The sequence below is a fragment of the Taudactylus pleione genome, unplaced genomic scaffold (assembly GCF_031769625.1).
Source record: "Taudactylus pleione unplaced genomic scaffold, aTauple2 ptg000967l, whole genome shotgun sequence".
Taxonomy (NCBI): domain Eukaryota; kingdom Metazoa; phylum Chordata; class Amphibia; order Anura; family Myobatrachidae; genus Taudactylus; species Taudactylus pleione.
This window is the reverse complement of record NW_028285368.1, coordinates 5645001-5667673: the sequence shown is the minus strand read 5'-3', so window position 1 is coordinate 5667673 and position 22673 is coordinate 5645001. Positions and strand designations below refer to the sequence as shown.

General features: G+C 37.6%; 13 non-coding genes and 68 pseudogenes across 13 annotated transcripts; all 81 read right to left on the bottom strand.

Annotated features, from left to right (window-relative positions):
- Positions 1-107: 107 nt before the first annotated feature.
- LOC148455873 (5S ribosomal RNA) lies at positions 108-226 on the bottom strand. Its single transcript, XR_015873836.1, has one exon. It is a non-coding gene; the product is annotated as a 5S ribosomal RNA (ribosomal RNA).
- A 351-nt stretch (positions 227-577) lies between these two features.
- On the bottom strand, positions 578-696 carry LOC148455872 (5S ribosomal RNA). Its single transcript, XR_015873840.1, has one exon. It is a non-coding gene; the product is annotated as a 5S ribosomal RNA (ribosomal RNA).
- Positions 697-811: 115 nt separating this feature from the next.
- On the bottom strand, positions 812-930 carry LOC148455871 (5S ribosomal RNA; annotated as a pseudogene).
- A 116-nt stretch (positions 931-1046) lies between these two features.
- On the bottom strand, positions 1047-1165 carry LOC148455870 (5S ribosomal RNA; annotated as a pseudogene).
- A 116-nt stretch (positions 1166-1281) lies between these two features.
- LOC148455869 (5S ribosomal RNA) lies at positions 1282-1400 on the bottom strand (annotated as a pseudogene).
- Positions 1401-1516: 116 nt separating this feature from the next.
- LOC148455868 (5S ribosomal RNA) lies at positions 1517-1635 on the bottom strand (annotated as a pseudogene).
- Positions 1636-1751: 116 nt separating this feature from the next.
- LOC148455867 (5S ribosomal RNA) lies at positions 1752-1870 on the bottom strand (annotated as a pseudogene).
- Positions 1871-2220: 350 nt separating this feature from the next.
- Positions 2221-2339, bottom strand: LOC148455866 (5S ribosomal RNA; annotated as a pseudogene).
- A 116-nt stretch (positions 2340-2455) lies between these two features.
- On the bottom strand, positions 2456-2574 carry LOC148455865 (5S ribosomal RNA; annotated as a pseudogene).
- Positions 2575-2925: 351 nt separating this feature from the next.
- On the bottom strand, positions 2926-3044 carry LOC148455864 (5S ribosomal RNA). The gene has a single exon (XR_015873829.1). It is a non-coding gene; the product is annotated as a 5S ribosomal RNA (ribosomal RNA).
- A 115-nt stretch (positions 3045-3159) lies between these two features.
- Positions 3160-3278, bottom strand: LOC148455863 (5S ribosomal RNA; annotated as a pseudogene).
- Positions 3279-3394: 116 nt separating this feature from the next.
- Positions 3395-3513, bottom strand: LOC148455862 (5S ribosomal RNA; annotated as a pseudogene).
- Positions 3514-3629: 116 nt separating this feature from the next.
- Positions 3630-3748, bottom strand: LOC148455861 (5S ribosomal RNA; annotated as a pseudogene).
- A 116-nt stretch (positions 3749-3864) lies between these two features.
- LOC148455860 (5S ribosomal RNA) lies at positions 3865-3983 on the bottom strand (annotated as a pseudogene).
- Positions 3984-4099: 116 nt separating this feature from the next.
- LOC148455859 (5S ribosomal RNA) lies at positions 4100-4218 on the bottom strand (annotated as a pseudogene).
- A 116-nt stretch (positions 4219-4334) lies between these two features.
- On the bottom strand, positions 4335-4453 carry LOC148455858 (5S ribosomal RNA; annotated as a pseudogene).
- A 116-nt stretch (positions 4454-4569) lies between these two features.
- LOC148455857 (5S ribosomal RNA) lies at positions 4570-4688 on the bottom strand (annotated as a pseudogene).
- Positions 4689-4804: 116 nt separating this feature from the next.
- Positions 4805-4923, bottom strand: LOC148455856 (5S ribosomal RNA; annotated as a pseudogene).
- Positions 4924-5039: 116 nt separating this feature from the next.
- On the bottom strand, positions 5040-5158 carry LOC148455855 (5S ribosomal RNA; annotated as a pseudogene).
- Positions 5159-5274: 116 nt separating this feature from the next.
- LOC148455854 (5S ribosomal RNA) lies at positions 5275-5393 on the bottom strand. The gene has a single exon (XR_015873355.1). It is a non-coding gene; the product is annotated as a 5S ribosomal RNA (ribosomal RNA).
- Positions 5394-5509: 116 nt separating this feature from the next.
- On the bottom strand, positions 5510-5630 carry LOC148455853 (5S ribosomal RNA; annotated as a pseudogene).
- A 115-nt stretch (positions 5631-5745) lies between these two features.
- On the bottom strand, positions 5746-5864 carry LOC148455852 (5S ribosomal RNA; annotated as a pseudogene).
- Positions 5865-5980: 116 nt separating this feature from the next.
- On the bottom strand, positions 5981-6099 carry LOC148455851 (5S ribosomal RNA; annotated as a pseudogene).
- Positions 6100-6450: 351 nt separating this feature from the next.
- LOC148455850 (5S ribosomal RNA) lies at positions 6451-6569 on the bottom strand. The gene has a single exon (XR_015873818.1). It is a non-coding gene; the product is annotated as a 5S ribosomal RNA (ribosomal RNA).
- A 115-nt stretch (positions 6570-6684) lies between these two features.
- Positions 6685-6803, bottom strand: LOC148455849 (5S ribosomal RNA; annotated as a pseudogene).
- A 116-nt stretch (positions 6804-6919) lies between these two features.
- On the bottom strand, positions 6920-7038 carry LOC148455848 (5S ribosomal RNA; annotated as a pseudogene).
- Positions 7039-7154: 116 nt separating this feature from the next.
- On the bottom strand, positions 7155-7273 carry LOC148455847 (5S ribosomal RNA; annotated as a pseudogene).
- A 351-nt stretch (positions 7274-7624) lies between these two features.
- LOC148455846 (5S ribosomal RNA) lies at positions 7625-7743 on the bottom strand (annotated as a pseudogene).
- Positions 7744-7859: 116 nt separating this feature from the next.
- LOC148455845 (5S ribosomal RNA) lies at positions 7860-7978 on the bottom strand (annotated as a pseudogene).
- Positions 7979-8094: 116 nt separating this feature from the next.
- On the bottom strand, positions 8095-8212 carry LOC148455844 (5S ribosomal RNA; annotated as a pseudogene).
- Positions 8213-8327: 115 nt separating this feature from the next.
- LOC148455843 (5S ribosomal RNA) lies at positions 8328-8446 on the bottom strand (annotated as a pseudogene).
- A 116-nt stretch (positions 8447-8562) lies between these two features.
- Positions 8563-8681, bottom strand: LOC148455842 (5S ribosomal RNA; annotated as a pseudogene).
- A 351-nt stretch (positions 8682-9032) lies between these two features.
- Positions 9033-9151, bottom strand: LOC148455841 (5S ribosomal RNA). The gene has a single exon (XR_015873443.1). It is a non-coding gene; the product is annotated as a 5S ribosomal RNA (ribosomal RNA).
- Positions 9152-9266: 115 nt separating this feature from the next.
- On the bottom strand, positions 9267-9385 carry LOC148455840 (5S ribosomal RNA; annotated as a pseudogene).
- A 350-nt stretch (positions 9386-9735) lies between these two features.
- Positions 9736-9854, bottom strand: LOC148455839 (5S ribosomal RNA; annotated as a pseudogene).
- A 116-nt stretch (positions 9855-9970) lies between these two features.
- LOC148455838 (5S ribosomal RNA) lies at positions 9971-10089 on the bottom strand (annotated as a pseudogene).
- A 351-nt stretch (positions 10090-10440) lies between these two features.
- LOC148455837 (5S ribosomal RNA) lies at positions 10441-10559 on the bottom strand (annotated as a pseudogene).
- A 115-nt stretch (positions 10560-10674) lies between these two features.
- On the bottom strand, positions 10675-10793 carry LOC148455836 (5S ribosomal RNA; annotated as a pseudogene).
- Positions 10794-10909: 116 nt separating this feature from the next.
- LOC148455835 (5S ribosomal RNA) lies at positions 10910-11028 on the bottom strand (annotated as a pseudogene).
- A 116-nt stretch (positions 11029-11144) lies between these two features.
- Positions 11145-11263, bottom strand: LOC148455834 (5S ribosomal RNA; annotated as a pseudogene).
- Positions 11264-11614: 351 nt separating this feature from the next.
- On the bottom strand, positions 11615-11733 carry LOC148455833 (5S ribosomal RNA; annotated as a pseudogene).
- A 116-nt stretch (positions 11734-11849) lies between these two features.
- LOC148455832 (5S ribosomal RNA) lies at positions 11850-11968 on the bottom strand (annotated as a pseudogene).
- A 116-nt stretch (positions 11969-12084) lies between these two features.
- Positions 12085-12202, bottom strand: LOC148455831 (5S ribosomal RNA; annotated as a pseudogene).
- A 115-nt stretch (positions 12203-12317) lies between these two features.
- Positions 12318-12436, bottom strand: LOC148455830 (5S ribosomal RNA; annotated as a pseudogene).
- A 351-nt stretch (positions 12437-12787) lies between these two features.
- Positions 12788-12906, bottom strand: LOC148455829 (5S ribosomal RNA). The gene has a single exon (XR_015873427.1). It is a non-coding gene; the product is annotated as a 5S ribosomal RNA (ribosomal RNA).
- Positions 12907-13021: 115 nt separating this feature from the next.
- LOC148455828 (5S ribosomal RNA) lies at positions 13022-13140 on the bottom strand (annotated as a pseudogene).
- Positions 13141-13490: 350 nt separating this feature from the next.
- On the bottom strand, positions 13491-13609 carry LOC148455827 (5S ribosomal RNA; annotated as a pseudogene).
- A 116-nt stretch (positions 13610-13725) lies between these two features.
- On the bottom strand, positions 13726-13844 carry LOC148455826 (5S ribosomal RNA; annotated as a pseudogene).
- Positions 13845-14195: 351 nt separating this feature from the next.
- LOC148455825 (5S ribosomal RNA) lies at positions 14196-14314 on the bottom strand. The gene has a single exon (XR_015874522.1). It is a non-coding gene; the product is annotated as a 5S ribosomal RNA (ribosomal RNA).
- A 115-nt stretch (positions 14315-14429) lies between these two features.
- Positions 14430-14548, bottom strand: LOC148455824 (5S ribosomal RNA; annotated as a pseudogene).
- Positions 14549-14664: 116 nt separating this feature from the next.
- Positions 14665-14783, bottom strand: LOC148455823 (5S ribosomal RNA; annotated as a pseudogene).
- A 116-nt stretch (positions 14784-14899) lies between these two features.
- LOC148455822 (5S ribosomal RNA) lies at positions 14900-15018 on the bottom strand (annotated as a pseudogene).
- Positions 15019-15369: 351 nt separating this feature from the next.
- Positions 15370-15488, bottom strand: LOC148455821 (5S ribosomal RNA; annotated as a pseudogene).
- Positions 15489-15604: 116 nt separating this feature from the next.
- On the bottom strand, positions 15605-15723 carry LOC148455820 (5S ribosomal RNA). The gene has a single exon (XR_015873633.1). It is a non-coding gene; the product is annotated as a 5S ribosomal RNA (ribosomal RNA).
- Positions 15724-15839: 116 nt separating this feature from the next.
- LOC148455819 (5S ribosomal RNA) lies at positions 15840-15957 on the bottom strand (annotated as a pseudogene).
- A 115-nt stretch (positions 15958-16072) lies between these two features.
- Positions 16073-16191, bottom strand: LOC148455818 (5S ribosomal RNA; annotated as a pseudogene).
- A 116-nt stretch (positions 16192-16307) lies between these two features.
- On the bottom strand, positions 16308-16426 carry LOC148455817 (5S ribosomal RNA; annotated as a pseudogene).
- Positions 16427-16777: 351 nt separating this feature from the next.
- On the bottom strand, positions 16778-16896 carry LOC148455816 (5S ribosomal RNA). Its single transcript, XR_015873466.1, has one exon. It is a non-coding gene; the product is annotated as a 5S ribosomal RNA (ribosomal RNA).
- Positions 16897-17011: 115 nt separating this feature from the next.
- On the bottom strand, positions 17012-17130 carry LOC148455815 (5S ribosomal RNA; annotated as a pseudogene).
- A 116-nt stretch (positions 17131-17246) lies between these two features.
- Positions 17247-17365, bottom strand: LOC148455814 (5S ribosomal RNA; annotated as a pseudogene).
- Positions 17366-17481: 116 nt separating this feature from the next.
- On the bottom strand, positions 17482-17600 carry LOC148455813 (5S ribosomal RNA; annotated as a pseudogene).
- Positions 17601-17716: 116 nt separating this feature from the next.
- LOC148455812 (5S ribosomal RNA) lies at positions 17717-17835 on the bottom strand (annotated as a pseudogene).
- Positions 17836-17951: 116 nt separating this feature from the next.
- On the bottom strand, positions 17952-18070 carry LOC148455811 (5S ribosomal RNA; annotated as a pseudogene).
- Positions 18071-18186: 116 nt separating this feature from the next.
- LOC148455810 (5S ribosomal RNA) lies at positions 18187-18305 on the bottom strand (annotated as a pseudogene).
- A 116-nt stretch (positions 18306-18421) lies between these two features.
- Positions 18422-18540, bottom strand: LOC148455809 (5S ribosomal RNA; annotated as a pseudogene).
- A 116-nt stretch (positions 18541-18656) lies between these two features.
- Positions 18657-18775, bottom strand: LOC148455808 (5S ribosomal RNA). Its single transcript, XR_015873806.1, has one exon. It is a non-coding gene; the product is annotated as a 5S ribosomal RNA (ribosomal RNA).
- Positions 18776-18890: 115 nt separating this feature from the next.
- On the bottom strand, positions 18891-19009 carry LOC148455807 (5S ribosomal RNA; annotated as a pseudogene).
- A 116-nt stretch (positions 19010-19125) lies between these two features.
- Positions 19126-19244, bottom strand: LOC148455806 (5S ribosomal RNA; annotated as a pseudogene).
- Positions 19245-19360: 116 nt separating this feature from the next.
- Positions 19361-19479, bottom strand: LOC148455805 (5S ribosomal RNA; annotated as a pseudogene).
- Positions 19480-19830: 351 nt separating this feature from the next.
- On the bottom strand, positions 19831-19949 carry LOC148455804 (5S ribosomal RNA; annotated as a pseudogene).
- A 116-nt stretch (positions 19950-20065) lies between these two features.
- On the bottom strand, positions 20066-20184 carry LOC148455803 (5S ribosomal RNA; annotated as a pseudogene).
- Positions 20185-20300: 116 nt separating this feature from the next.
- LOC148455802 (5S ribosomal RNA) lies at positions 20301-20418 on the bottom strand (annotated as a pseudogene).
- Positions 20419-20533: 115 nt separating this feature from the next.
- LOC148455801 (5S ribosomal RNA) lies at positions 20534-20652 on the bottom strand (annotated as a pseudogene).
- Positions 20653-20768: 116 nt separating this feature from the next.
- On the bottom strand, positions 20769-20887 carry LOC148455800 (5S ribosomal RNA; annotated as a pseudogene).
- Positions 20888-21238: 351 nt separating this feature from the next.
- Positions 21239-21357, bottom strand: LOC148455799 (5S ribosomal RNA). The gene has a single exon (XR_015873415.1). It is a non-coding gene; the product is annotated as a 5S ribosomal RNA (ribosomal RNA).
- A 115-nt stretch (positions 21358-21472) lies between these two features.
- LOC148455798 (5S ribosomal RNA) lies at positions 21473-21591 on the bottom strand (annotated as a pseudogene).
- A 116-nt stretch (positions 21592-21707) lies between these two features.
- Positions 21708-21826, bottom strand: LOC148455797 (5S ribosomal RNA; annotated as a pseudogene).
- A 116-nt stretch (positions 21827-21942) lies between these two features.
- LOC148455796 (5S ribosomal RNA) lies at positions 21943-22061 on the bottom strand (annotated as a pseudogene).
- Positions 22062-22177: 116 nt separating this feature from the next.
- LOC148455795 (5S ribosomal RNA) lies at positions 22178-22296 on the bottom strand. Its single transcript, XR_015873632.1, has one exon. It is a non-coding gene; the product is annotated as a 5S ribosomal RNA (ribosomal RNA).
- Positions 22297-22412: 116 nt separating this feature from the next.
- On the bottom strand, positions 22413-22530 carry LOC148455794 (5S ribosomal RNA; annotated as a pseudogene).
- Positions 22531-22645: 115 nt separating this feature from the next.
- The window catches only part of LOC148455793 (5S ribosomal RNA), a 119-nt pseudogene continuing 91 nt past the window's right edge, over positions 22646-22673 (bottom strand).

The window sequence follows — 22673 nt, the reverse complement described above, 5'->3', positions numbered from 1 at the left end:
CATTAACTTTAGACCTCTTTTACTTCTTTACTCAAGTAAATTCGTTGATAAGTTGAAAAAATTAAATGTAAAATGTAATTGAAAAGAATGTTATGGCAGTATAAAATTACCTACAGCACCTGGTATTCCCAGGTGGTTTCCCATCCAAGTACTAACCAGGCCCAACACTGCATAGCTTCCAAGATCAGACGAGATTGGGCATGTCCAGTGTGGTTTGGCTGTAGGTGCCTAAAAACATTAACTTTAGACCTCTTTTACTTCTTAACTCAAGTAAATTCATTGATAAGTTGAAAAAATTAAATGTAAAATGTAATTGAAAAGAATGTTTTGGCTGTATAAAATTACCTACAGCACCTGGTATTCCCAGGTGGACTCCCATCCACATAATAACCATGCCCAACACTGCACAGCTTCCAAGATCAGACGACATTGGCCATGTCCAGTGTGGTTTGGCTGTAGGTGCTCAAAAACATTAACTTTAGACCTCTTTTACTTCTTAACTCAAGTAAATTCATTGATAAGTTGAAAAAATTAAATGTAAAATGTAATAGAAAAGAATGTTATCGCAGTATAAAATTACCTACAGCACCTGGTATTCCCAGGTGGTCTCCCATCCAAGTACTAACCAGGCCCAACACTGCATAACTTCCAAGATCAGATGAGATTGGGCATGTCCAGTGTGGTTTGGCTATAGGTGCGCAAAAACATTAACTTTAGACCTCTTTTACTTCTTAACTAATGTAAATTCAATGATAAGTTGAAAAGTGAAATGTAAAATGTAATAGAAAAGAATGTTATGGCAGTATAAAATTACCTACCGCTCCTGGTATTCCCAGGTGGTCTCCCATCCAAGTACTAACCAGGCCCAATACTGCATAGCTTCCAAGATCAGACGACATTGGGCATGTCCAGTGTGGTTTGGCTGTAGGTGCTCAAAAACATTAACTTTAGACCTCTATTACTTCTTAACTCAAGTAAATTCATTGATAAGTTGAAAAAATTAAATGTAAAATGTAATAGAAAAGAATGTTATGGCAGTATAAAATTACCTACAGCACCTGGTATTCCCAGGTGGTCTCCCATCCAAGTACTAACCAGGCCCAACACTGCATAGCTTCCAAGATCAGACTAGATTGGGCATGTCCAGTGTGGTTTGGCTGTAGGTGCTCAAATACATTAACTTTATAGCTCTTTTACTTCTTTACTCAAGAAAATTCATTGATAAGTTGAAAAAATTAAATGTAAAATGTAATAGAAAAGAATGTTATGGCTGCATAAAAATACCTACAGCACCTGGTATTCCCAGGAGGTCTCCCAACCAAGTACTAAGCAGGCCCAACACTGCATAGCTTCCAAGATCAGATGAGATTGGGCATGTCCAGTGTGGTTTGGCTGTAGGTGCTCAAAAGCATTAAATTTAGACATCTATTACTTCTTAACTCATGTAAATTCATTGATAAGTTGAAAAAATGAAATGTAAAATGTAATTGAAAAGAATGTTATGGCAGTATAAAATTACCTACAGCACCTGGTATTCCCAGGTGGTCTCCCATCCAAGTACTAACCAGGCCCAACACTGCATAGCTTCCAAGATCAGATGAGATTGGGCATGTCCAGTGGTGTTTGACTGTAGGTGCTCAAATACATTAACTTTAGACCTCTTTTACTTCTTTACTCAAGTAAATTCATTGATAAGTTGAAAAAATTAAATGTAAAATGTAATTGAAAAGAATGTTATGGCAGTATAAAATTACCTACAGCACCTGGTATTCCCAGGTGGTTTCCCATCCAAGTACTAACCAGGCCCAACACTGAATAGCTTCCAAGATCAGACGAGATTGGGCATGTCCAGTGTGGTTTGGCTGTAGGTGCCCAAAAACATTAACTTTAGACCTCTTTTACTTCTTAACTCAAGTAAATTCATTGATAAGTTGAAAAAATTAAATGTAAAATGTAATTGAAAAGAATGTTTTGGCTGTATAAAATTACCTACAGCACCTGGTATTCCCAGGTGGACTCCCATCCACATAATAACCATGCCCAACACTGCACAGCTTCCAAGATCAGATGACATAGGCCATGTCCAGTGTGGTTTGGCTGTAGGTGCTCAAAAATATTACCTTTAGACCTCTTTTACTTCTTAACTCATGTAAATTCAATGATAAGTTGAAAAATGAAATGTAAAATGTAATAGAAAAGAATGTTATGGCAGTATAAAATTACCTACAGCACCTGGTATTCCCAGGTGGTCTCCCATCCAAGTACAAACTAGGCCCAACACTGCATAGCTTCCAAGACCAGACGAGCTTGGGCATGTCCAGTGTGGTTTGGCTGTAGGTGCTCAAAAGCATTAAATTTAGACCTCTATTACTTCTTAACTCAAGTAAATTCATTGATAAGTTGAAAAAATTAAATGTAAAATGTAATAGAAAAGAATGTTATGGCTGCATAAAAATACCTACAGCACCTGGTATTCCCAGGCGGTCTCCCAACCAAGTACTACCCAAGCCCAACACTGCATAGCTTCCAAGATCAGACGAGATTGGGCATGTCCAGTGTGGTTTGGCTGTAGGTGCTCAAAAGCATTAAATTTAGACGTCTATTACTTCTTAACTCATGTAAATTCATTGATAAGTTGAAAAAATGAAATGTAAAATGTAATTGAAAAGAATGTTATGGCAGTATAAAATTACCTACAGCACCTGGTATTCCCAGGTGGACTCCCATCCACATAATAACCATGCCCAACACTGCACAGCTTCCAAGATCAGACGACATTGGCCATGTCCAGTGTGGTTTGGCTGTAGGTGCTCAAAAACATTAACTTTAGACCTCTTTTACTTCTTAACTCAAGTAAATTCATTGATAAGTTGAAAAAATTAAATGTAAAATGTAATAGAAAAGAATGTTATCGCAGTATAAAATTACCTACAGCACCTGGTATTCCCAGGTGGTCTCCCATCCAAGTACTAACCAGGCCCAACACTGCATAACTTCCAAGATCAGATGAGATTGGGCATGTCCAGTGTGGTTTGGCTATAGGTGCGCAAAAACATTAACTTTAGACCTCTTTTACTTCTTAACTAATGTAAATTCAATGATAAGTTGAAAAATGAAATGTAAAATGTAATAGAAAAGAATGTTATGGCAGTATAAAATTACCTACCGCTCCTGGTATTCCCAGGTGGTCTCCCATCCAAGTACTAACCAGGCCCAATACTGCATAGCTTCCAAGATCAGACGACATTGGGCATGTCCAGTGTGGTTTGGCTGTAGGTGCTCAAAAACATTAACTTTAGACCTCTATTACTTCTTAACTCAAGTAAATTCATTGATAAGTTGAAAAAATTAAATGTAAAATGTAATAGAAAAGAATGTTATGGCAGTATAAAATTACCTACAGCACCTGGTATTCCCAGGTGGTCTCCCATCCAAGTACTAACCAGGCCCAACACTGCATAGCTTCCAAGATCAGACTAGATTGGGCATGTCCAGTGTGGTTTGGCTGTAGGTGCTCAAAAAAATTAACTTTAGGCCTCTTTTACTTCTTAACTCAAGTAAATTCATTGATAAGTTGAAAAAATTAAATGTAAAATGTATTAGAAAAGAATGTTTTGGCTGTATAAAATTACCTACAGCACCTGGTATTTCCAGGTGGTCTCCCATCCAAGTACTAACCAGGCCCAACACTGCATAGCTTCCAAGATCAGACGAGATTGGGCATGTCCAGTGTAGTTTGGCTATAGGTGCTCAAAAGCATTAAATTTAGACCTCTATTACTTCTTTACTCAAGAAAATTCATTGATAAGTTGAAAAAATTAAATGTAAGATGTAATAGAAAAGAATGTTATGGCAGTATAAAATTACCTACAGCACCTGGTATTCCCAGGTGGTTTCCCATCCAAGTACTAACCAGGCCCAACACTGCATAGCTTCCAAGATCAGACGACATTGGCCATGTCCAGTGTGGTTTGGCTGTAGTTTCTCAAAAATCTTAACTTTAGACCTCTTTTACTTCTTAACTCAAGTAAATTCATTGATAAGTTGAAAAAATGTAATGTCAAATGTAATAGAAAAGAATGTTATTGCTATATAAAATTACCTACAGCACCTGGTATTCCCAGGTGGTCTCCCGTCGCAGTACTAACCAGGCCCAACACTGCATAGCTTCCAAGATCAGGCGAGATTGGGCATGTCCAGTGTGGTTTGGGTGTAGGAGCTCAAAAACATTAACTTTAGACCTCTATTACTTCTTAACTCAAGTAAATTCATTGATAAGTTGAAAAAATTAAATGTAAAATGTAATAGAAAAGAATATTATGGCAGTATAAAATTACCTACAGCACCTGGTATTCCCAAGTGGTTTCCCATCCAAGTACTAACCAGACCCAACTCTGCATAGCTTCAAAGATCAGACGAGATTGGGCATGTCCAGTGTGGTTTGGCTGTAGGTGCTCAAAAACATTAACTTTAGACCTCTTTTACCTCTTAACTCAAGTAAATTCATTGATAAGTTGAAAAAATTAAATGTAAAATGTAATAGAAAAGAATGTTTTGGCTGTATAAAATTACCTACAGCACGTGGTATTTCCAGGTGGTCTCCCATCCAAGTACAAACCAGGCCCGACACTGCATAGCTTCCAAGACCAGACGAGATTGGGAATGTCCAGTGTGGTTTGGCTGTAGGTGCTCAAAAACATTAACTTTAGACCTCTATTACTTCTTAACCCAAGTAAATTCATTGATAAGTTGAAAAAATTAAATGTAAAATGTAATAGAAAAGAATGTTATGGCTTTATAAAATTACCTACAGCACCTGGTATTCCCAGGTGGTCTCCCATCCAAGTACTAACCTGGCCCAACACTGAATAGCTTCCAAGATCAGACGAGATTGGGCATGTCCAGTGTGGTTTGGCTGTAGGTGCTCAAAAACATTAACTTTAGAACTCTTTTACTTCTTAACTCAAGTAAATTCATTGATAAGTTGAAAAAATTTAATGTAAAATGTAATAGAAAAGAAGGTTATGGCTGTATAAAATTACCTACAGCACCTGGTATTCCCAGGTGGTCTCCCATCCAAGTACTAACCAGGCCCAACACTGCATAGTTTCCAAGATCAGACGAGATTGGGCATGTCCAGTGTGGATTGGCTGTAGGTGCTCAAATACATTAACTTTATAGCTCTTTTACTTCTTTACTCAAGAAAATTCATTGATAAGTTGAAAAAATTAAATGTAAAATGAAATAGAAAAGAATGTTATGGCTGCATAAAAATACCTACAGCACCTGGTATTCCCAGGAGGTCTCCCAACCAAGTACTAACCAGGCCCAACACTGCATAGCTTCCAAGATCAGATGAGATTGGGCATGTCCAGTGTGGTTTGGCTGTAGGTGCTCAAAAGCATTAAATTTAGACGTCTATTACTTCTTAACTCATGTAAATTCATTGATAAGTTGAAAAAATGAAATGTAAAATGTAATTGAAAAGAATGTTATGGCAGTATAAAATTACCTACAGCACCTGGTATTCCCAGGTGGTCTCCCATCCAAGTACTAACCAGGCCCAACACTGCATAGCTTCCAAGATCAGATGAGATTGGGCATGTCCAGTGGGGAGTGTGACTGTAGGTGCTCAAATACATTAACTTTAGACCTCTTTTACTTCTTAACTCATGTAAATTCAATGATAAGTTGAAAAATGAAATGTAAAATGTAATAGAAAAGAATGTTATGGCAGTATAAAATTACCTACAGCACCTGGTATTCCCAGGTGGTCTCCCATCCAAGTACAAACTAGGCCCAACACTGCATAGCTTCCAAGACCAGACGAGATTGTGCATGTCCAGTGTGGTTTGGCTGTAGGTGCTCAAAAGCATTAAATTTAGACCTCTATTACTTCTTATCTCAAGTAAATTCATTGATAAGTTGAAAAAATTAAATGTAAAATGTAATAGAAAAGAATGTTATGGCTGCATAAAAATACCTACAGCACCTGGTATTCCCAGGCGGTCTCCCAACCAAGTACTACCCAAGCCCAACACTGCATAGCTTCCAAGATCAGACGAGATTGGGCATGTCCAGTGTGGTTTGGCTGTAGGTGCTCAAAAGCATTAAATTTAGACGTCTATTACTTCTTAACTCATGTAAATTCATTGATAAGTTGAAAAAATGAAATGTAAAATGTAATTGAAAAGAATGTTATGGCAGTATAAAATTACCTACAGCACCTGGTATTCCCAGGTGGACTCCCATCCACATAATAACCATGCCCAACACTGCACAGCTTCCAAGATAAGACGACATTGGCCATGTCCAGTGTGGTTTGGCTGTAGGTGCTCAAAAACATTAACTTTAGACCTCTTTTACTTCTTAACTCAAGTAAATTCATTGATAAGTTGAAAAAATTAAATGTAAAATGTAATAGAAAAGAATGTTATCGCAGTATAAAATTACCTACAGCACCTGGTATTCCCAGGTGGTCTCCCATCCAAGTACTAACCAGGCCCAACACTGCATAACTTCCAAGATCAGATGAGATTGGGCATGTCCAGTGTGGTTTGGCTATAGGTGCGCAAAAACATTAACTTTAGACCTCTTTTACTTCTTAACTCATGTAAATTCAATGATAAGTTGAAAAATGAAATGTAAAATGTAATAGAAAAGAATGTTATGGCAGTATAAAATTACCTACAGCTCCTGGTATTCCCAGGTGGTCTCCCATCCAAGTACTAACCAGGCCCAATACTGCATAGCTTCCAAGATCAGACGACATTGGGCATGTCCAGTGTGGTTTGGCTGTAGGTGCTCAAAAACATTAACTTTAGACCTCTATTACTTCTTAACTCAAGTAAATTCATTGATAAGTTGAAAAAATTAAATGTAAAATGTAATAGAAAAGAATGTTATGGCAGTATAAAATTACCTACAGCAGCTGGTATTCCCAGGTGGTCTCCCATCCAAGTACTAACCAGGCCCAACACTGCATAGCTTCCAAGATCAGACTAGATTGGGCATGTCCAGTGTGGTTTGGCTGTAGGTTCTCAAAAAAATTAACTTTAGGCCTCTTTTACTTCTTAACTCAAGTAAATTCATTGATAAGTTGAAAAAATTAAATGTAAAATGTATTAGAAAAGAATGTTTTGGCTGTATAAAATTACCTACAGCACCTGGTATTTCCAGGTGGTCTCCCATCCAAGTACAAACCAGGCCCTACACTGCATAGCTTCCAAGACCAGACGAGATTGGGCATGTCCAGTGTGGTTTGGCTGTAGGTGCTCAAAAGCATTAAATTTAGACCTCTATTACTTCTTAACTCAAGTAAATTCATTGATAAGTTGAAAAAATTAAATGTAAAATGTAATAGAAAAGAATGTTATGGCAGTATAAAAGTACCTTCAGCACCTGGTATTCCCAGGTGGTCTCCCATCCAAGTACTAAAAATGCCCAACACTGCATAGCTTCCAAGATCAGATGACATTGGCCATGTCCAGTATGGTTTGGCTGCAGGTGCTCAAAAATATTAACTTTAGACCTCTTTTACTTCTTAACTCAAGTAAATTCATTGATAAGTTGAAAAAATTAAATGTAAAATGTAATAGAAAAGAATGTTATGGCAGTATAAAATTACCTACAGCACCTGGTATTCCCAGGTGGTTTCCCATCCAAGTACTAACCAGGCCCAACACTGCATAGCTTCCAAGATCAGATGACATTGGCCATGTCCAGTGTGGTTTGGCTGTAGTTTCTCAAAAATCTTAACTTTAGACCTCTTTTACTTCTTAACTCAAGTCAATTCATTGATAAGTTGAAAAAATTAAATGTAAAATGTAATAGAAAAGAATGTTATGGCTATATAAAATTACCTACAGCACCTGGTATTCCCAGGTGGTCTCCCGTCCCAGTGCTAACCAGGCCCAACACTGCATAGCTTCCAAGATCAGACGAGATTGGGCATGTCCAGTGTGGTATGGCTGTAGGAGCTCAAAAACATTAACTTTAGACCTCTATTACTTCTTAACTCAAGTAAATTCATTGATAAGTTGAAAAAATTAAATGTAAAATGTAATAGAAAAGAATGTTATGGCAGTATAAAATTACCTACAGCACCTGGTATTCCCAGGTGGATCCCATCCAAGTACGAACCAGGCCCAACACTGCATAGCTTCCAAGATCAGACGAGATTGGGCATGTCCAGTGTGGTTTGGCTGTAGGTGCTCAAAAACATTACCTTTAGACCTCTTTTACTTCTTAACTCATGTAAATTCAATGATAAGTTGAAAAATGAAATGTAAAATGTAATAGAAAAGAATGTTATGGCAGTATAAAATTTCCTACAGCACCTGGTATTCCCAGGTGGTCTACCATCCAAGTACAAACTAGGCCCAACACTGCATAGCTTCCAAGACCAGACGAGATTGGGCATGTCCAGTGTGGTTTGGCTGTAGGTGCTCAAAAGCATTACATTTAGACCTCTATTACTTCTTAACTCAAGTAAATTCATTGATAATTTGAAAAAATTTAATGTAAAATGTAATAGAAAAGAATGTTATGGCTGCATAAAAATACCTACAGCACCTGGTATTCCCAGGCGGTCTCCCAACCAAGTACTACCCAAGCCCAACACTGCATAGCTTCCAAGATCAGACGAGATTGGGCATGTCCAGTGTGGTTTGGCTGTAGGTGCTCAAAAGCATTAAATTTAGACGTCTATTACTTCTTAACTCATGTAAATTCATTGATAAGTTGAAAAAATGAAATGTAAAATGTAATTGAAAAGAATGTTATGGCAGTATAAAATTACCTACAGCACCTGGTATTCCCAGGTGGACTCCCATCCACATAATAACCATGCCCAACACTGCACAGCTTCCAAGATCAGACGACATTGGCCATGTCCAGTGTGGTTTGGCTGTAGGTGCTCAAAAACATTAACTTTAGACCTCTTTTACTTCTTAACTCAAGTAAATTCATTGATAAGTTGAAAAAATTAAATGTAAAATGTAATAGAAAAGAATGTTATCGCAGTATAAAATTACCTACAGCACCTGGTATTCCAAGGTGGTCTCCCATCCAAGTACTAACCAGGCCCAACACTGCATAACTTCCAAGATCAGATGAGATTGGGCATGTCCAGTGTGGTTTGGCTGTAGGTGCGCAAAAACATTAACTTTAGACCTCTTTTACTTCTTAACTCATGTAAATTCAATGATAAGTTGAAAAATGAAATGTAAAATGTAATAGAAAAGAATGTTATGGCAGTATAAAATTACCTACAGCTCCTGGTATTCCCAGGTGGTCTCCCATCCAAGTACTAACCAGGCCCAATACTGCATAGCTTCCAAGATCAGATGACATTGGGCATGTCCAGTGTGGTTTGGCTGTAGGTGCTCAAAAACATTAACTTTAGACCTCTATTACTTCTTAACTCAAGTAAATTCATTGATAAGTTGAAAAAATTAAATGTAAAATGTAATTGAAAAGAATGTTTTGGCTGTATAAAATTACCTACAGCACCTGGTATTCCCAGGTGGACTCACATCCACATAATAACCATGCCCAACACTGCACAGCTTCCAAGATCAGATGACATAGGCCATGTCCAGTGTGGTTTGGCTGTAGGTGCTCAAAAACATTACCTTTAGACCTCTTTTACTTCTTAACTCATGTAAATTCAATGATAAGTTGAAAAATGAAATGTAAATTGTAATAGAAAAGAATGTTATGGCAGTATAAAATTACCTACAGCACCTGGTATTCCCAGGTGGTCTCCCATCCAAGTACAAACTAGGCCCAACACTGCATAGCTTCCAAGACCAGACGAGATTGGACATGTCCAGTGTGGTTTGGCTGTAGGTGCTCAAAAGCATTAAATTTAGACCTCTATTACTTCTTATCTCAAGTAAATTCATTGATAAGTTGAAAAAATTAAATGTAAAATGTAATAGAAAAGAATGTTATGGCTGCATAAAAATACCTACAGCACCTGGTATTCCCAGGCGGTCTCCCAACCAAGTACTACCCAAGCCCAACACTGCATAGCTTCCAAGATCAGACGAGATTGGGCATGTCCAGTGTGGTTTGGCTGTAGGTGCTCAAAAGCATTAAATTTAGACGTCTATTACTTCTTAACTCATGTAAATTCATTGATAAGTTGAAAAAATGAAATGTAAAATGTAATTGAAAAGAATGTTATGGCAGTATAAAATTACCTACAGCACCTGGTATTCCCAGGTGGACTCCCATCCACATAATAACCATGCCCAACACTGCACAGCTTCCAAGATCAGACGACATTGGCCATGTCCAGTGTGGTTTGGCTGTAGGTGCTCAAAAACATTAACTTTAGACCTCTTTTACTTCTTAACTCAAGTAAATTCATTGATAAGTTGAAAAAATTAAATGTAAAATGTAATAGAAAAGAATGTTATCGCAGTATAAAATTACCTACAGCACCTGGTATTCCCAGGTGGTCTCCCATCCAAGAACTAACCAGGCCCAACACTGCATAACTTCCAAGATCAGATGAGATTGGGCATGTCCAGTGTGGTTTGGCTATAGGTGCGCAAAAACATTAACTTTAGACCTCTTTTACTTCTTAACTCATGTAAATTCAATGATAAGTTGAAAAATGAAATGTAAAATGTAATAGAAAAGAATGTTATGGCAGTATAAAATTACCTACAGCTCCTGGCATTCCCAGGTTGTCTCCCATCCAAGTACTAACCAGGCCCAATACTGCATAGCTTCCAAGATCAGACGACATTGGGCATGTCCAGTGTGGTTTGGCTGTAGGTGCTCAAAAACATTAACTTTAGACCTCTATTACTTCTTAACTCAAGTAAATTCATTGATAAGTTGAAAAAATTAAATGTAAAATGTAATAGAAAAGAATGTTATGGCAGTATAAAATTACCTACAGCACCTGGTATTCCCAGGTGGTCTCCCATCCAAGTACTAACCAGGCCCAACACTGCATAGCTTCCAAGATCAGACTAGATTGGGCATGTCCAGTGTGGTTTGGCTGTAGGTGCTCAAAAAAATTAACTTTAGGCCTCTTTTACTTCTTAACTCAAGTAAATTCATTGATAAGTTGAAAAAATTAAATGTAAAATGTATTAGAAAAGAATGTTTTGGCTGTATAAAATTACCTACAGCACCTGGTATTTCCAGGTGGTCTCCCATCCAAGTACAAACCAGGCCCTACACTGCATAGCTTCCAAGACCAGACGAGATCGGGCATGTCCAGTGTGGTTTGGCTGTAGGTGCTCAAAAGCATTAAATTTAGACCTCTATTACTTCTTAACTCAAGTAAATTCATTGATAAGTTGAAAAAATTAAATGTAAAATGTAATAGAAAAGAATGTTATGGCAGTATAAAAGTACCTTCAGCACCTGGTATTCCCAGGTGGTCTCCCATCCAAGTACTAAAAATGCCCAACACTGCATAGCTTCCAAGATCAGATGACATTGGCCATGTCCAGTATGGTTTGGCTGCAGGTGCTCAAAAATATTAACTTTAGACCTCTTTTACTTCTTAACTCAAGTAAATTCATTGATAAGTTGAAAAAATTAAATGTAAAATGTAATAGAAAAGAATGTTATGGCAGTATAAAATTACCTACAGCACCTGGTATTCCCAGGTGGTCTCCCATCCAAGAACTAACCAGGCCCAACACTGCATAGCTTCCAAGATCAGACGACATTGGCCATGTCCAGTGTGGTTTGGCTGTAGTTTCTCAAAAATCTTAACTTTAGACCTCTTTTACTTCTTAACTCAAGTCAATTCATTGATAAGTTGAAAAAATTAAATGTAAAATGTAATAGAAAAGAATGTTATGGCTATATAAAATTACCTACAGCACCTGGTATTCCCAGGTGGTCTCCCGTCCCAGTGCTAACCAGGCCCAACACTGCATAGCTTCCAAGATCAGACGAGATTGGGCATGTCCAGTGTGGTATGGCTGTAGGAGCTCAAAAACATTAACTTTAGACCTCTATTACTTCTTAACTCAAGTAAATTCATTGATAAGTTGAAAAAATTAAATGTAAAATGTAATAGAAAAGAATGTTATGGCAGTATAAAATTACCTACAGCACCTGGTATTCCCATGTGGATCCCATCCAAGTACGAACCAGGCCCAACACTGCATAGCTTCCAAGATCAGACGAGATTGGGCATGTCCAGTGTGGTTTGGCTGTAGGTGCTCAAAAACATTACCTTTAGACCTCTTTTACTTCTTAACTCATGTAAATTCAATGATAAGTTGAAAAATGAAATGTAAAATGTAATAGAAAAGAATGTTATGGCAGTATAAAATTACCTACAGCACCTGGTATTCCCAGGTGGTCTACCATCCAAGTACAAACTAGGCCCAACACTGCATAGCTTCCAAGATCAGACAAGATTGGGCATGTCCAGTGTGGTTTGGCTGTAGGTGCTCAAAAGCATTAAATTTAGACGTCTATTACTTCTTAACTCATGTAAATTCATTGATAAGTTGAAAAAATGAAATGTAAAATGTAATTGAAAAGAATGTTATGGCAGTATAAAATTACCTACAGCACCTGGTATTCCCAGGTGGACTCCCATCCACATAATAACCATGCCCAACACTGCACAGCTTCCAAGATCAGACGACATTGGCCATGTCCAGTGTGGTTTGGCTGTAGGTGCTCAAAAACATTAACTTTAGACCTCTTTTACTTCTTAACTCAAGTAAATTCATTGATAAGTTGAAAAAATTAAATGTAAAATGTAATAGAATAAAATGTTATCGCAGTATAAAATTACCTACAGCACCTGGTATTCCCAGGTGGTCTCCCATCCAAGTACTAACCAGGCCCAACACTGCATAACTTCCAAGATCAGATGAGATTGGGCATGTCCAGTGTGGTTTGGCTGTAGGTGCGCAAAAACATTAACTTTAGACCTCTTTTACTTCTTAACTCATGTAAATTCAATGATAAGTTGAAAAATGAAATGTAAAATGTAATAGAAAAGAATGTTATGGCAGTATAAAATTACCTACAGCTCCTGGTATTCCCAGGTGGTCTCCCAACCAAGTACTAACCAGGCCCAATACTGCATAGCTTCCAAGATCAGACGACATTGGGCATGTCCAGTGTGGTTTGGCTGTAGGTGCTCAAAAATATTAACTTTAGACCTCTATTACTTCTTAACTCAAGTAAATTCATTGATAAGTTGAAAAAATTAAATGTAAAATGTAATTGAAAAGAATGTTTTGGCTGTATAAAATTACCTACAGCACCTGGTATTCCCAGGTGGACTCACATCCACATAATAACCATGCCCAACACTGCACAGCTTCCAAGATCAGATGACATAGGCCATGTCCAGTGTGGTTTGGCTGTAGGTGCTCAAAAACATTACCTTTAGACCTCTTTTACTTCTTAACTCATGTAAATTCAATGATAAGTTGAAAAATGAAATGTAAAATGTAATAGAAAAGAATGTTATGGCAGTATAAAATTACCTACAGCACCTGGTATTCCCAGGTAGTCTCCCATCCAAGTACAAACTAGGCCCAACACTGCATAGCTTCCAAGACCAGACGAGATTGGGCATGTCCAGTGTGGTTTGGCTGTAGGTGCTCAAAAGCATTAAATTTAGACCTCTATTACTTCTTATCTCAAGTAAATTCATTGATAAGTTGAAAAAATTAAATGTAAAATGTAATAGAAAAGAATGTTATGGCTGCATAAAAATACCTACAGCACCTGGTATTCCCAGGCGGTCTCCCAACCAAGTACTACCCAAGCCCAACACTGCATAGCTTCCAAGATCAGACGAGATTGGGCATGTCCAGTGTGGTTTGGCTGTAGGTGCTCAAAAGCATTACATTTAGACGTCTATTACTTCTTAACTCATGTAAATTCATTGATAAGTTGAAAAAATGAAATGTAAAATGTAATTGAAAAGAATGTTATGGCTGTATAAAATTACCTACAGCACCTGGTATTCCCAGGTGGACTCCCATCCACATAATAACCATGCCCAACACTGCACAGCTTCCAAGATCAGACGACATTGGCCATGTCCAGTGTGGTTTGGCTGTAGGTGCTCAAAAACATTAACTTTAGACCTCTTTTACTTCTTAACTCAAGTAAATTCATTGATAAGTTGAAAAATTTAAATGTAAAATGTAATAGAAAAGAATGTTATCGCAGTATAAAATTACCTACAGCACCTGGTATTCCCAGGTGGTCTCCCATCCAAGTACTAACCAGGCCCAACACTGCATAACTTCCAAGATCAGATGAGATTGGGCATGTCCAGTGTGGTTTAGCTATAGGTGCGCAAAAACAGTAACTTTAGACCTCTTTTACTTCTTAAATCATGTAAATTCAATGATAAGTTGAAAAATGAAATGTAAAATGTAATAGAAAAGAATGTTATGGCAGTATAAAATTACCTACAGCTCCTGGTATTCCCAGGTGGTCTCCCATCCAAGTACTAACCAGGCCCAATACTGCATAGCTTCCAAGATCAGACGACATTGGGCATGTCCAGTGTGGTTTGGCTGTAGGTGCTCAAAAACATTAACTTTAGACCTCTATTACTTCTTAACTCAAGTAAATTCATTGATAAGTTGAAAAAATTAAATGTAAAATGTAATAGAAAAGAATGTTATGGCAGTATAAAATTACCTACAGCACCTGGTATTCCCAGGTGGTCTCCCATCCAAGTACTAACCAGGCCCAACACTGCATAGCTTCCAAGATCAGACTAGATTGGGCATGTCCAGTGTGGTTTGGCTGTAGGTGCTCAAAAAAATTAACTTTAGGCCTCTTTTACTTCTTAACTCAAGTAAATTCATTGATAAGTTGAAAAAATTAAATGTAAAATGTATTGGAAAAGAATGTTTTGGCTGTATAAAATTACCTACAGCACCTGGTATTTCCAGGTGGTCTCCCATCCAAGTACAAACCAGGCCCTACACTGCATAGCTTCCAAGACCAGACGAGATTGGGCATGTCCAGTGTGGTTTGGCTGTAGGTGCTCAAAAGCATTAAATTTAAACCTCTATTACTTCTTAACTCAAGTAAATTCATTGATAAGTTGAAAAAATTAAATGTAAAATGTAATAGAAAAGAAAGTTATGGCAGTATAAAAGTACCTTCAGCACCTGGTATTCCCAGGTGGTCTCCCATCCAAGTACTAAAAATGCCCAACACTGCATAGCTTCCAAGATCAGATGACATTGGCCATGTCCAGTATGGTTTGGCTGCAGGTGTTCAAAAATATTAACTTTAGACCTCTTTTACTTCTTAACTCAAGTAAATTCATTGATAAGTTGAAAAAATTAAATGTAAAATGTAATAGAAAAGAATGTTATGGCAGTATAAAATTACCTACAGCACCTGGTATTCCCAGGTGGTTTCCCATCCAAGTACTAACCAGGCCCAACACTGCATAGCTTCCAAGATCAGACGACATTGGCCGTGTCCAGTGTGGTTTGGCTGTAGTTTCTCAAAAATCTTAACTTTAGACCTCTTTTACTTCTTAACTCAAGTAAATTCATTGATAAGTTGAAAAAATGTAATGTAAAATGTAATAGAAAAGAATGTTATGGCTATATAAAATTACCTACAGCACCTGGTATTCCCAGGTGGTCTCCCGTCCCAGTACTAACCAGGCCCAACACTGCATAGTTTCCAAGATCAGACGAGATTGGGCATGTCCAGTGTGGTATGGCTGTAGGAGCTCAAAAACATTAACTTTAGACCTCTATTACTTCTTAACTCAAGTAAATTCATTGATAAGTTGAAAAAACTAAATGTAAAATGTAATAGAAAAGAATGTTATGGCAGTATAAAATTACCTACAGCACCTGGTATTCCCAGGTGGATCCCATCCAAGTACTAACCAGGCCCAACACTGCATAGCTTCCAAGATCAGACGAGATTGGGCATGTCCAGTGTGGTTTGGCTGTAGGTGCTCAAAAACATTACCTTTAGACCTCTTTTACTTCTTAACTCATGTAAATTCAATGATAAGTTGAAAAATGAAATGTAAAATGTAATAGAAAAGAATGTTATGGCAGTATAAAATTACTTACAGCACCTGGTATTCCCAGGTGGTCTCCCATCCAAGTACAAACTAGGCCCAACACTGCATAGCTTCCAAGACCAGACGAGATTGGGCATGTCCAGTGTGGTTTGGCTGTAGGTGCTCAAAAGCATTAAATTTAGACCTCTATTACTTCTTAACTCAAGTAAATTCATTGATAATTTGAAAAAATTAAATGTAAAATGTAATAGAAAAGAATGTTATGGCTGCATAAAAATACCTACAGCACCTGGTATTCCCAGGCGGTCTCCCAACCAAGTACTACCCAAGCCCAACACTGCATAGCTTCCAAGATCAGACGAGATTGGGCATGTCCAGTGTGGTTTGGCTGTAGATGCTCAAAAGCATTAAATTTAGACGTCTATTACTTCTTAACTCATGTAAATTCATTGATAAGTTGAAAAAATGAAATGTAAAATGTAATTGAAAAGAATGTTATGGCAGTATAAAATTACCTACAGCACCTGGTATTCCCAGGTGGACTCCCATCCACATAATAACCATGCCCAACACTGCACAGCTTCCAAGATGAGACAACATTGGCCATGTCCAGTGTGGTTTGGCTGTAGGTGCTCAAAAACATTAACTTTAGACCTCTTTTACTTCTTAACTCAAGTAAATTCATTGATAAGTTGAAAAAATTAAATGTAAAATGTAATAGAAAAGAATGTTATCGCAGTATAAAATTACCTACAGCACCTGGTATTCCCAGGTGGTCTCCCATCCAAGTACTAACCAGGCCCAACACTGCATAACTTCCAAGATCTGATGAGATTGGGCATGTCCAGTGTGGTTTGGCTGTAGGTGCGCAAAAACATTAACTTTAGACCTCTTTTACTTCTTAACTCATGTAAATTCAATGATAAGTTGAAAAATGAAATGTAAAATGTAATAGAAAAGAATGTTATGGCAGTATAAAATTACCTACAGCTCCTGGTATTCCCAGGTGGTCTCCCATCCAAGTACTAACCAGGCCCAACACTGCATAGCTTCCAAGATCAGACTAGATTGGGCATGTCCCGTGTGGTTTGGCTGTAGGTGCTCAAAAAAATTAACTTTAGGCCTCTTTTACTTCTTAACTCAAGTAAATTCATTGATAAGTTGAAAAAATTAAATGTAAAATGTAATAGAAAAGAATGTTTTGGCTGTATAAAAGTACCTACAGCACCTGGTATTTCCAGGTGGTATCCCATCCAAGTACAAACCAGGCCCAACACTGCATAGCTTCCAAGACCAGACGAGATTGGGCATGTCCAGTGTGGTTTGGCTGTAGGTGCTCAAAAGCATTAAATTAAGACCTCTTTTACTTCTTAACTCAAGTAAATTCATTGATAAGTTGAAAAAATTAAATGTAAAATGTAATAGAAAAGAATGTTATGGCAGTATAAAAGTACCTACAGCACCTGGTATTCCCAGGTGGTCTCCCATCCAAGTACTAACCATGCCCAACACTGCATAGCTTCCAAGATCAGATGACATTGGCCATGTCCAGTATGGTTTGGCTGCAGGTGCTCAAAAATATTAACTTTAGACCTCTTTTACTTCTTAACTCAAGTAAATTCATTGATAAGTTGAAAAAATTAAATGTAAAATGTAATAGAAAAGAATGTTATGGCAGTATAAAATTACCTACAGCACCTGGTATTCCCAGGTGGTTTCCCATCCAAGTACTAACCAGGCCCAACACTGCATAGCTTCCAAGATCAGACTAGATTGGGCATGTCCAGTGTGGTTTGGCTGTAGGTGCTCAAAAACATTAACTTTAGACCTCTATTACTTCTTAACTCAAGTAAATTCATTGATTAGTTGAAAAAATTAAATGTAAAATGTAATAGAAAAGAATGTTATGGCAGTATAAAATTACCTACAGCACCTGGTATTCCCAGGTGGTCTCCCATCCAAGTACTAACCAGGCCCAACACTGCATAGCTTCCAAGATCAGACTAGATTGGGCATGTCCCGTGTGGTTTGGCTGTAGGTGCTCAAAAAAATTAACTTTAGGCCTCTTTTACTTCTTAACTCAAGTAAATTCATTGATAAGTTGAAAAAATTAAATGTAAAATGTAATAGAAAAGAATGTTTTGGCTGTATAAAATTACCTACAGCACCTGGTATTTCCAGGTGGTCTCCCATCCAAGTACAAACCAGGCCCAACACTGCATAGCTTCCAAGACCAGACGAGATTGGGCATGTCCAGTGTGGTTTGGCTGTAGGTGCTCAAAAGCATTAAATTAAGACCTCTATTACTTCTTAACTCAAGTAAATTCATTGATAAGTTGAAAAAATTAAATGTAAAATGTAATAGAAAAGAATGTTATGGCAGTATAAAAGTACCTACAGCACCTGGTATTCCCAGGTGGTCTCCCATCCAAGTACTAACCATGCCCAACACTGCATAGCTTCCAAGATCAGATGACATTGGCCATGTCCAGTATGGTTTGGCTGCAGGTGCTCAAAAATATTAACTTTAGACCTCTTTTACTTCTTAACTCAAGTAAATTCATTGATAAGTTGAAAAAATTAAATGTAAAATGTAATAGAAAAGAATGTTATCGCAGTATAAAATTACCTACAGCACCTGGTATTCCCAGGTGGTCTCCCATCCAAGTACTAACCAGGCCCAACACTGCATAACTTCCAAGATCAGATGAGATTGGGCATGTCCAGTGTGGTTTGGCTATAGGTGCGCAAAAACATTAACTTTAGACCTCTTTTACTTCTTAACTCATGTAAATTCAATGATAAGTTGAAAAATGAAATGTAAAATGTAATAGAAAAGAATGTTATGGCAGTATAAAATTACCTACAGCTCCTGGTATTCCCAGGTGGTCTCCCATCCAAGTACTAACCAGGCCCAATACTGCATAGCTTCCAAGATCAGACGACATTGGGCATGTCCAGTGTGGTTTGGCTGTAGGTGCTCAAAAACATTAACTTTAGACCTCTATTACTTCTTAACTCAAGTAAATTCATTGATAAGTTGAAAAAATTAAATGTAAAATGTAATAGAAAAGAATGTTATGGCAGTATAAAATTACCTACAGCACCTGGCATTCCCAGGTGGTCTCCCATCCAAGTACTAACCAGGCCCAACACTGCATAGCTTCCAAGATCAGACTAGATTGGGCATGTCCAGTGTGGTTTGGCTGTAGGTGCTCAAAAAAATTAACTTTAGGCCTCTTTTACTTCTTAACTCAAGTAAATTCATTGATAAGTTGAAAAAATTAAATGTAAAATGTATTAGAAAAGAATGTTTTGGCTGTATAAAATTACCTACAGCACCTGGTATTTCCAGGTGGTCTCCCATCCAAGTACAAACCAGACCCTACACTGCATAGCTTCCAAGACCAGACGAGATTGGGCATGTCCAGTGTGGTTTGGCTGTAGGTGCTCAAAAGCATTAAATTTAGACCTCTATTACTTCTTAACTCAAGTAAATTCATTGATAAGTTGAAAAAATTAAATGTAAAATGTAATAGAAAAGAATGTTATGGCAGTATAAAAGTACCTTCAGCACCTGGTATTCCCAGGTGGTCTCCCATCCAAGTACTAAAAATGCCCAACACTGCATAGCTTCCAAGATCAGATGACATTGGCCATGTCCAGTATGGTTTGGCTGCAGGTGCTCAAAAATATTAACTTTAGACCTCTTTTACTCCTTAACTCAAGTAAATTCATTGATAAGTTGAAAAAATTAAATGTAAAATGTAATAGAAAAGAATGTTATGGCAGTATAAAATTACCTACAGCACCTGGTATTCCCAGGTGGTTTCCCATCCAAGTACTAACCAGGCCCAACACTGCATAGCTTCCAAGATCAGACGACATTGGCCATGTCCAGTGTGGTTTGGCTGTAGTTTCTCAAAAATCTTAACTTTAGACCTCTTTTACTTCTTAACTCAAGTAAATTCATTGATAAGTTGAAAAAATGTAATGTAAAATGTAATAGAAAAGAATGTTATGGCTATATAAAATTACCTACAGCACCTGGTATTCCCAGGTGGTCTCCCGTCCCAGTGCTAACCAGGCCCAACACTGCATAGCTTCCAAGATCAAACGAGATTGGGCATGTCCAGTGTGGTATGGCTGTAGGAGCTCAAAAACATTAACTTTAGACCTCTATTACTTCTTAACTCAAGTAAATTCATTGATAAGTTGAAAAAATTAAATGTAAAATGTAATAGAAAAGAATGTTATGGCAGTATAAAATTACCTACAGCACCTGGTATTCCCAGGTGGATCCCATCCAAGTACGAACCAGGCCCAACACTGCATAGCTTCCAAGATCAGACGAGATTGGGCATGTCCAGTGTGGTTTGGCTGTAGGTGCTCAAAAACATTACCTTTAGACCTCTTTTACTTCTTAACTCATGTAAATTAAATGATAAGTTGAAAAATGAAATGTAAAATGTAATAGAAAAGAATGTTATGGCAGTATAAAATTACCTACAGCACCTGGTATTCCCAGGTGGTCTACCATCCAAGTACAAACTAGGCACAACACTGCATAGCTTCCAAGACCAGACGAGATTGGGCATGTCCAGTGTGGTTTGGCTGTAGGTGCTCAAAAGCATTAAATTTAGACCTCTATTACTTCTTAACTCAAGTAAATTCATTGATAATTTGAAAAAATTAAATGTAAAATGTAATAGAAAAGAATGTTATGGCTGCATAAAAATACCTACAGCACCTGGTATTCCCAGGCGGTCTCCCAACCAAGTACTACCCAAGCCCAACACTGCATAGCTTCCAAGATCAGACGAGATTGGGCATGTCCAGTGTGGTTTGGCTGTAGTTGCTCAAAAGCATTAAATTTAGATGTCTATTACTTCTTAACTCATGTAAATTCATTGATAAGTTGAAAAAATGAAATGTAAAATGTAATTGAAAAGAATGTTATGGCAGTATAAAATTACCTACAGCACCTGGTATTCCCAGGTGGACTCCCATCCACATAATAACCATGCCCAACACTGCACAGCTTCCAAGATCAGACGACATTGGCCATGTCCAGTGTGGTTTGGCTGTAGGTGCTCAAAAACATTAACTTTAGACCTCTTTTACTTCTTAACTCAAGTAAATTCATTGATAAGTTGAAAAAATTAAATGTAAAATGTAATAGAAAAGAATGTTATCGCAGTATAAAATTACCTACAGCACCTGGTATTCCCAGGTGGTCTCCCATCCAAGTACTAACCAGGCCCAACACTGCATAACTTCCAAGATCAGATGAGATTGGGCATGTCCAGTGTGGTTTGGCTGTAGGTGCGCAAAAACATTAACTTTAGACCTCTTTTACTTCTTAACTCATGTAAATTCAATGATAAGTTGAAAAATGAAATGTAAAATGTAATAGAAAAGAATGTTATGGCAGTATAAAATTACCTACAGCTCCTGGTATTCCCAGGTGGTCTCCCATCCAAGTACTAACCAGGCCCAATACTGCATAGCTTCCAAGATCAGACGACATTGGGCATGTCCAGTGTGGTTTGGCTGTAGGTGCTCAAAAACATTAACTTTAGACCTCTATTACTTCTTAACTCAAGTAAATTCATTGATAAGTTGAAAAAATTAAATGTAAAATGTAATAGAAAAGAATGTTATGGCAGTATAAAATTACCTACAGCACCTGGTATTCCCAGGTGGTATCCCTTCCAAGTACTAACCAGGCCCAACACTGCATAGCTTCCAAGATCAGACTAGATTGGGCATGTCCAGTGTGGTTTGGCTGTAGGTGCTCAAAAAAATTAACTTTAGGCCTCTTTTACTTCTTAACTCAAGTAAATTCATTGGTAAGTTGAAAAAATTAAATGTAAAATGTATTAGAAAAGAATGTTTTGGCTGTATAAAATTACCTATAGCACCTGGTATTCCCAGGTGGTTTCCCATCCAAGTACTAACCAGGCCCAACACTGCATAGCTTCCAAGATCAGACGACATTGGCCATGTCCAGTGTGGTTTGGCTGTAGTTTCTCAAAAATCTTAACTTTAGACCTCTTTTACTTCTTAACTCAAGTAAATTCATTGATAAGTTGAAAAAATGTAATGTAAAATGTAATAGAAAAGAATGTTATGGCTATATAAAATTACCTACAGCACCTGGTATTCCCAGGTGGTCTCCCGTCCCAGTACTAACCAGGCCCAACACTGCATAGTTTCCAAGATCAGACGAGATTGGGCATGTCCAGTGTGGTATGGCTGTAGGAGCTCAAAAACATTAACTTTAGACCTCTATTACTTCTTAACTCAAGTAAATTCATTGATAAGTTGAAAAAATTAAATGTAAAATGTAATAGAAAAGAATGTTATGGCAGTATAAAATTACCTACAGCACCTGGTATTCCCAGGTGGATCCCATCCAAGTACTAACCAGGCCCAACACTGCATAGCTTCCAAGATCAGACGAGATTGGGCATGTCCAGTGTGGTTTGGCTGTAGGTGCTCAAAAACATTACCTTTAGACCTCTTTTACTTCTTAACTCATGTAAATTCAATGATAAGTTGAAAAATGAAATGTAAAATGTAATAGAAAAGAATGTTATGGCAGTATAAAATTACCTACAGCACCTGGTATTCCCAGGCG